The sequence below is a fragment of the Bos indicus x Bos taurus genome, chromosome 17, assembly GCF_003369695.1.
Source record: "Bos indicus x Bos taurus breed Angus x Brahman F1 hybrid chromosome 17, Bos_hybrid_MaternalHap_v2.0, whole genome shotgun sequence".
Lineage (NCBI taxonomy): Eukaryota > Metazoa > Chordata > Mammalia > Artiodactyla > Bovidae > Bos > Bos indicus x Bos taurus.
In genome coordinates this window covers 21,687,805-21,697,309 of record NC_040092.1, presented here as the reverse complement: position 1 = coordinate 21,697,309, position 9,505 = coordinate 21,687,805, and the positions used below count along the sequence as shown (strand labels likewise).

Sequence of the window (9,505 nt, the reverse complement as noted above, 5' to 3'; positions counted from 1 at the left end):
AAGGACTGATGCTGAAGATGAAGCTCCAATACTTTGGCCACCTGATGCAAAGAGCCGACTCACTGGAAAAGACCCTGATGCTGGGAAAGATGCTGATGCAGGAGGAGAAGAGGGCAAGAGAGGATGAGATGGTTGGATGGCATCACTGACTCAATGGACATGAGTTTGAGCACACTCCAGAAAAAAATGAAGGACAGGGAAGCCCGGCGTTCTGCAGTCCATGGGATCGCAAAGAGCTGGACACAACTGAGTGACTGAACAACAAAAACAACAGTTCTGGAGGCCAGGAGTCCAAAATCAAGGTGATAATAGGTTTGCACTCTCTCTGGAGGCTCTAGGGGAGGGTCCTTTCTTGCTTTTTTACTAGTGTGTGGCAGCTGCTGACAACTCTTGTCATTCCCTGGCTTGCAGCTGCCTTGCTGGCTGTGTTTTCTCTGGATCCTTGTGTCTTCACACGAGTTGTTGGATTCTGGATCCACCTTAATCCAACATGACTTCACCTTAACTTGACTCCATTTGCAAAGACCTTATTTCCAAACAAGATCTCATCCCACTGTGTGGATGAGAAAAATGAGGCTCAAAGCGTGACATAGCAAGTGCCCAAGGTCACATGGCTGGTGGGGGAAGGAGTATAAGAAAACTGAGGTCAACTGGAAGGCAGAATGCTGAAGCTGATCTGCTTTTCTTGTTTTGGCTGCTGGTCAGTCCAGCTCATCCCTGTCCTCACTCCATCAATTGTTAAGGCCACGGCCCCACCCACCGGGACAGCTGGAGTCCCTGAACCACCAGCCCTAGGAGCACAGCTTCCTGTGTATTTGCTGAAAGGCCTGATACAGCAATACCTCAATTTTATTGATCATGTCAAAAGCAGTAATTCAAGAAAGCTATTTAAATTCACGGGAGGAAGCCGGAGCAATTATCCGCGTCTGCATCAGATTCTTCATCATTTTTGTTATTGGCTACTGAGCGTGGAGACAGACATTCTGTGTAAGGTTGATGTGACAGCAGAGGGGCTGGTGAGGGCTGGGGGAAAAAAAACCATAATCAACAATTTGCCGGATATAAATCTATATGCATAAGTTTACAGGGTGTTGCCATGGGAGGCGTGTGGGCACCCAGTGGTTTAAATCCATTTTGCCCCTTATCCCAACCAAATTCCACCCCACCCCCAGCTCAGTATATTCCCATGGCCCCTATTTCAGCACATAATAACATTGTGATTTGTGATGGAGTAGGTGATTTTTTTTGCAGGCTTTCCCCTGTAGTTAAACTTTAATGAAAGCCTAAATCACACCGGAATTCTTGTGGGTGACAAGTGAATGAGATCAGGGGCAGGCACAGTGAGTCTGGCTGGGTGGGCTGTGGCAGCAGAGAGGCGGGGGGAAAAGGACTCCACCCACCCTCCACTAAGGTACTTTGACCCTAGCACACAGCAGCCTCTCTGGGCAGGAGTCATGGTTAATTTAGTCCTAAATCCCGGGCACTGGGTACATTGCCTGGTTCACAGCAGGTGCTCAATGAATAATTGAATGAATGAATGAATGAGCTGGGTGAACTGCTTACTTTAAACTGAGATTTGCCAAACTCAGTTGCTCCTGTATATCATGATGTCATGATATTTTCACTGTCTGTGCTGGACATCTTCCGTTTTCCTCTGCAGGTCTACTCTCCACCCCTTTTCCATTCTGTTCTGTATAGGCTGACCCATGTGGGCTCCATTCTCTTGAGCTCCCAGCCCTCTGGTATCCACCATCCAATAGCAATATGGGGAGTTGTCACTGTATATGAAAGGGACAAGGGTGAGAACCTTACTAGAACCTGAAGCCAGGAGCTATCACAGAGGACCACTCAATAGGACCCTTATCTTTTTTTCACTGCCCCACATGGCATGTAGGATCTTAGTTCCTCAAACAGAGATGGAACCCGTACCCTGCAATGGGAGGTGGTGTCTTAGCCACTGGATGGCCAGATAAGTCCCAGGAGCTTTATGCTTTATTGAAGGGACACAGCCAACCTGAAGCAAGGCAGAGAGAGAGCTGGGGAATAAACACCCTGGCTTCCTTTTCCACCCGCCTCTAGCTTCCAGCTGATGCCTCCCATTGGCTGGATCATGATATACAGGAGGAACTGAGTTTGGCAAACCACAGTTTAAAGTAAGCAGTTCACCCAGCTCATTCATTCATTCATTCAATTATTCATTGAGCACCTGCTGTGAACCAGGCAATGTACCATCATATATTTTTATCTGAGTACTGACTTTGCCTGGCCGTCAGCAATTCTCAAAGTGTGGTGTCAGACCAGCAGCCTAGAATCAGCTGGGAGCTCATTAGAAAGGCAAATGCTTGGGCCCTGCCTCAGATCTACTGAGTCAGACACTCTGGGGGTGGGCCCAGCTACCTGTGTTTTCACAAGCCCTCCAGGGAATTTTTGACACATGTTCAAACATGAGAACTGCTGTTCTAAGTAATAATTCCTGCGAATAGGTTTGGTGTGTGTGGTCCATGCTACAGATTGCTTTCACAATATCTGTTCTTCTTTTCTTCAGTTCAGTTCAGTTCAGTCGCTCAGTCGTGTCCAACTCTTTGCAACCCCATGAATCGCAGCATGCCAGGCCTCCCTGTCCATCACCAACTCCCGGAGTTCACTCAGACTCAAGTCCATCGAGTTGGTGATACCACCCAGCCATCTCATCCTCTGTCTTCCCCTTTTCCTCCTGCCCCATCAGAGTCTTTTCCAATGAGTCAACTCTTTGCATGAGGTGGCCAAAGTACTGGAGTTTCAGCTTTAGCATCATTCCTCCCAAAGAACACCCTGGACTGATCTCCTTTAGAATGGACTGGTTGTATCTCCTTGCAGTCCAAGGGACTTTCAAGAGTCTTCTCCAACACCACAGTTCAAAAGCATCAATTCTTCGGCGCTCAGCTTTCTTCACAGTCCAACTCTCACATCCATACATGACTACTGGAAAAACCAAAGCCTTGACTAGATGGACCTTTGTTGGCAAAGTAATGTCTCTGCTTTTCTTACTTCCTATTAAAACCCTAGTTGTGTTTGGGACAACACTGTATCCAGTGTAAACTCCACCTTTCCAAGCTTCCTTTGCAAGTAGGAGTTGCTCATTAACGGTGATGCTCATGACCCACACCTAGCCAAGTGAGATTTAAATTAGATGTGATTAGGTGGGACTTCTGTCAAAGTTCTTTAAAAAGTGAAGGGTCGGGGTGGGGAACAGAAGGAACTAAAACTGATCTTTCTCTCTTTGTTCTTTCCCTTCTTCCTGCCTGGAATTTAGATGCAATGCTGGAGGTAGAGCAGCCATCTTGTGACCATAAGGTGAGCATTAGGATAAAAGGCTTAGAACGGGGCTGGAGTTTTAATGGCAAGGTGGAGGTGTCTCTTAACAAAGAGAAAGAAGTTCCTTATTTGAGTAAGCTTCTCTGATTTGGATTTTCAGTTACATGTAGCCAAATGCAATTCCTAATTAAAATAAACACATAACTAGGACAATAAAAAGTGTTCATCTTTGTGCACCACTCCAAGTAATCTTGCAGACCATGAAACTCTGTTTGCATGAAAGCCTCATCATTAAAGGCAAAGACACCTCTTGAGACTGGCAGAAAGGCTGGCCTGGGAGAACGCTGCGTACAGAGAATGCTGGATATAGCAGATGCTTGGTTTTATGTGTTTGTTTATACCTACATCCTTGCAAACGTGGATTTGAAAAGATTTCTGGAATCAAGTTAAACTGAAATTAAATTGGAAAAAGAATTAAGGAGGCCTGGGAGGTCTCAAACGACATTTTTGCCCATCATCATTATCATTTTCATCATTATCAATCTCAAAATCTCTACAATACCCACTGTTTATAGCACCACATGCCAGATAAACTAGGGACTCCAAAGGCACTGATCTGAACTTCCAAGAAGTCAGTGTGCAGGCAAGAGGAGAGGCCAAGAGGGCATCAGAGATATGTAATCGCAAAACACTGCTTGGAAGAGGTGGCATTTGGACTGGCAGCCAGGAGTAGAAGAGAATGTCCATTGAGTGAATATCTGTGCTTCCTTCTGTGGACTTCTCACTGCATTGTCTTCTTTTGTTGTGGAGCATGGGCTCTAGGTGCTTGGACCTCAGTAGGTGTAGCACATGGGTTTAGTTGCTCCATGGCATGTGAAATCTTCCCGGACCAGGGGTCAAACCCGTGTCTCCTGCATTGGCAGGCGGATTCTTAGTTGCTCCACTGTACCACCAGGGAAGTCTTATTCTTGATTATTGAGTCATTTCTCTTATTTCTTATTCTACAGGCAGCCTGGGGCTTCCCTTGTAGCTCAGTTGGTGAACAATCTGCCTGCAGTGCAGAAGACCCAGGTTTGATCCCTCAGTTGGAAAGATCTCCTGGAGAAGGAAATGGCAACCCACTCCAGTATCCTTGCCTGGAAAATCTCATGGACACAGGAGCCTGGTGGGCTGCAGGCCATGGTATCGCAAAGAGTTGGGCACGACTGAACAACTAACACTTACTGTACCTGGGGCATGATTTCTATGCAATTCCAGGAGGGAGCAGACAGCCGGGTCTGTGTTTTGATCACTCAAGGCTTCTCTCTTAACCCCCTAGTCTCACTAGTGGATGCCGTCCTACAGCTTTTCTCTTCCCCCTCCTCTTCACCTCATGGCCCCACAGTGGATGTCTGTGGCCCTCCTGTCTAGGTCCTCTTCTTTTGGAAGAAAATTTCTCCCTCTCATGTCCCACTGAGGAACCACCCCTCCATTATTATCCACCCATGTGGTTTGAGTGAGTCAAACTCTGTCCCATCACCACAGCCATTGGGTCAGGGATGGTCATGTGGTGCAGCCATGTGATTCAGGCTGGTCCAATGAGAACTCTCCCCGGGACTTTTGTTGAAACCACTTGGGGAAAAGATCTCTATTTCCATTGAGTTGTCGTGCCGGTGGGATGTAACTGAACCTGTCTGGGAAAGAAATCAGCCTAGAGAAAAGAAGCACCGGGAAGGAGAGACAAGTGATGACATTATTAGCACCCCTGAATCCAGCCATGCCTGAAATCCACCCTAGACTTTTCAGTTACATGAAACTAGAAATCTGAGAGTTGGATGTCTGTCTCTGGCTATGCAAATGCCCTGATCATGACATTATCATGATTCCCTTTCCCCATCCCCCAGCCTGCAGTGCAGAAGACCCAGGTTCATTTCTGGTTGCAGCAGACTTTGCTAAGGTTTGGAGAGCAAGGAAGAGGTCTGGCAGCACTATGCTGTTCAGACTCCATTTTCTCTTAAGACTCCCTGCTTTTCTGTTTTCAAGTGCTTTCCTTCTCTGACTCCCCAGGAAACTCTATTATCTAAACATTCTTATGCAGCCTCCTACCAAGGTCAAGCTCCAAACCTTCATCATTTTGTCCTAAGAAGGAAATGGCCATCCATACTTTCCCCATACCCCAGCCTCACAGTCACAGACAAGTGAGCTTTGGCCTTTGCCATATCCACTTTCCCTTCCTTTAGTGAGTAGGTTAACAGCACCAAAAAATCTAAACTCAAGTCCCAAACCCTCTGTTCAGTGGCTGTGTGACCTTAGGCTGTGGCCTTAGGCGATTCTATAACCTGGTCTGTAGAAGGGGAATATGGATAATGGACTTTACTTAGGGTTGCTCAGAGGATTAATTAAGTGAATTTACAGAAAACACTCTGAGCTGTGCCTAGCATATAGCGATTGACTAGCATATAGCTATTGCTCTATAAGCATTTGTTATATTATTATTAAGAGGGGATGGTGCAGGAATCAAATATTTTGTACCCCCTCCCACAGGAGGCAGAAGTAGTTACCCATGTGTTTTAAAGTATTCATTCTCCTAAGCTTAGTGCACCTGGAGGACTTTGAAAAAAAAAAATGTTTCCTGCCCAAATAGAAAGGAGGAAGCAGGGGTTAGGAAACCTTCAGCATGGGTGGAGGGGTGGGATTGGACTTAATTTCTGGGTAGGAATGAGAAGCTATTTCTAGTTTTTTAATAAGGAGATGAGGTGTCTCGAGGGTCTGGTGTCTGGGGTGGTATGCAGTGGTGCCACATTCTTGCTATATGTTAAGGGCTCCACCCACCCCACTCCAGGGCTGGATAATAAAAGGAGCAGGCGCCCTGTGTGAGCTAAGCTGCCTACTAGCTGACATGGAGATGAAAAAAGGACCCAATCAAGCTAACAGCCCTTCCTGGCTGCCCTGCAATGATTGCACTTTGTGCTGAGCTGGGGAAAATATTGGCCAGTTAAGCTTTCATGCTCTTTGGGGAGCAGCTGCAAGAGGAGGGCCGACTGCTGGGTCAGACTGGAGACAGTTTGAGCTGCTGTGGGCTGTGGAGAGGAGAGTTTTATTCCAGGCAAGCCCAATGCCCTTCTGTGTTGGAAGTAACCTCACACTCATGTTCATGGAGACAGCAGGCAGTGCCCCATTTTACAGATGGGGAAACTGAGGCTCAAAATGAGAAGTCAGCCACCCAAGTTCAGACAGCTGGAAGGTTTCAAATGTAGACAAGGTCTGTCTGACTCCAAATTCCATGTAATTTTTGTTATTCAGGTGGCCTCACAGATCTGGTAGGAACAAGATGGAGGAGGTGGTATGGGGGTGGAGAAGCCAATTTGGGAAGCAGACCAGAGAGGGCTGAATCTGGGGACTTTGCATGTGAGCGTGAGGGCAACGTAGATACAGGCAGTTGGAGGAAAAAGTGCATGCTTCTTGGTTCAGCCTCTTTCTTGGTTTTTCAGAATTCTCTGATATCCCAGATCATCTCCACAGCTGTGAAATATCCACTCACTTCTTCATTCGACATAAACCATAAACATATATCTAACTGAGCACCTAATACAGAGCAGGTCCCATGTTAAACTCTAGGAAATCTAGCAGAGGACAAGATAGACAAAAATCTGATGCTTCGTGGAGGATATATTCTAGTAGAGAATCCAAAAAGGTAGAGAGATCCAAAAAGGAAAATGGTTAACCAAGAAGGGACAAACAAAGGTAAGTTAAAAGCAGAGTGTCAGGCAGTTAGGCAGGGGGGATAGGACTGAAACTCTCGGCATGGGCAGGGAGGAGCTGCTTTCTAAAAGCTGATCTCAGAAGGCTTCTTGGAGGAGGTGACGTTTAAATTGGGATCGGTGTGTTGGGAAAAAGTCAAGGACTGGGTGTCTGCAGGTTGAGACTGGATGAGCTGACCTCTGACACCCTTCTTCACCTTCACCTGAAGAGAGATTGAACAGAAATCCCTCTGAAGATGGCAACCACCAGTGATGTCTTGACTGCAACTTCCTGAGAGACCCTGGACCAGAATCACCCTCAGTCACTTCTAGATTTTTGACCCACAGAAACTGAAGTAATATTTAATTGTTGTTTAAAGCTGCTAAGTTTAGGGGCATTCTGTTGTGAGCAACAGATCACTAATACAAGGGTCATCTTGGATGAAGTTTTGCGTTTTGAGGGTGAGGGGAAAAAAAAAAACTTTCCTAGAAACTTGCCTGCCATTGGCCAGATTACGTCACGTGACATGAGCAGCCCAATCCCTGGCCAGGGGCATGAACATCTTGGACCAATCAGGACTCAGGCTCTGGGACTGAGGCTGGGTGTGACTCTCTAGTACTACTGAGGATGCAGATGCTGGAACAAAGACTCAGAAAAGGACTTAGAAACAATTCCTCTAGTTCTCTAAAGCCTCCCATGGTTTAACCTCCAAGATACTCTTTCCAATGACCATTTATTTTTTAGTCCCTAAATTGTGTCCAACTCTTTTGAGACCCCATGGACTGTAGCCCACCAGGTTCCTCTGTCCATGGGATTTCCCAGGCAAGAATGCTGGAGTGGGTAGCCATTTCCTTCTCCAGGGGATCTTACCGACCCAGGGATCAAACCCTCCTCTCCTGCATTGGCAGGTGGATTCTTTACCACGGAGCCGCCTGGGAAGCCCACAATGACCATTTATGGAGCACCAATTGTTATGTCTGCTTTTTTACCCATACCAAGTTCTGGCTCCACAGTTTTCTCCCAATCTGTTTTCTTTTCTCTTAGCCTTTGAACATGCCCATCCCATTATTTGACATGCCTTTCATGCCCAAGTTCCCAGTTAGTTCCCAGTTAAAATCTCACCCTTCCTTCAAGGAGGACCCCAGACTCCATTTCATCTTAGAAGCCTTCCACGTGCTCTCTTCCTGCCACCAGATTCATCGGATATGGGTGATTTAATCAATTACTGTCACCATCCAGAGTTATTTCATCATTTATTGATTTTTTTATAGTCTATTTCTCCTCTCCCAGCCCTATTAGAATGAAAGGTCTTATTACTTCTTTATTGCTTAGCAGCGTTGGTTCAGGGGTCTGGGCACTTGGGCTAGGATCCTGGCTCCTCCAGTTATTAGCTGTGTGACCTAGGGCAAGCTGCTTAACCTTTCTGTGCCTCGTTTTCCTCACCTTCAAGATAAAGATGATAATAGTACTTTCATCAGAGGGATGTGATGAGGTTTCAATGAAGCTTGTGTATCCAAATGCTTGGCAGTGAATACGTTGTCATTAAAGGATTAATTAATTAAGCAGAGCCCTCTCCCCTCCCCTGTTGGAGGCTGACTCCATTTGCTGTGGCCTGGGGCTCAGCAAGGAGATGTCTCCTCTCTCTTTCTCCCTATCTCTCTGCCTCCCCCTTGCCCTCCCTCTTGCCGCAGCTGGCAGCCACCCTGGCCTTGAGCCAAAGGGTGAATTCCAAGCCCTGTGCACTGACCAGCCCTGCCAGTGATGCTAACAGCCAGCCCCTGAGCCCCTGAGCCCCTGGCAGGAGACAGGCTTCCTTGACTGTGTGCTCCTTTCCAGACAGGGTGTTTGGCAGGAGCCTTCTTCCTCAGGCAGCTCTGCACAAAAAGCCTTCCAAGATCTCACCCAAGGGTGCACGTGCTCCCAGGCCGGGGGAGCATGAAATCACGTCAAGCTCAATAGACATCAGGCCCCAGTTTCTCTCAGCTTCTTCTTTCCATTCATTGCTGCTCTGGGATATCACTCTTGGGGACAGGACTCTAGGTATTTAATAATAGTGATGATAATAATAACTCTGTCTGTTGAGAGTTCCCCAGGTACCAGCCTCCATGCCAAGTGGATTATTCCACTGAACTGGCACAGCAACCCTGTGAGTGAGTCCTAGTATCATCCCCACTTTACAGATGAGAACCCTGAGGCACTGAGGGCGAGGTACTAGTCCCGAGGGGACAGGAGGGAACAGAGGCCTGGAGTCTGATGAGTTGGAGAAACTCTTAAGGGGTGGAGTGATCTCTGCTGAGAACAGGGAGACCCTGGGCTTGAGGTCCGACTGGCCTGGGTGAATCTGCTGCCTACCCACTGGGCAAGTTCTTAAGGCCCAGTACCTCAGTGTCCTTGTCTGTAGAATGGAGCTGAATATGGCCTCCCTCCTAGGATGTAAGAGTGTTGGGGGAAAATAACCTGGAGCCTATGATACACATGCAATACAGTACAT

General features: G+C 47.1%; 1 long non-coding RNA gene across 1 annotated transcript; it reads right to left on the bottom strand.

Annotated features, from left to right (window-relative positions):
- Positions 1-831: 831 nt before the first annotated feature.
- LOC113875099 lies at positions 832-8,210 on the bottom strand. The gene is made up of 2 exons (XR_003506157.1): positions 8,137-8,210; positions 832-1,023 (listed from the first exon to the last, which is right to left on the bottom strand). It is a non-coding gene; the product is annotated as an uncharacterized LOC113875099 (long non-coding RNA).
- Between the last annotated feature and the right edge of the window lie 1,295 nt (positions 8,211-9,505).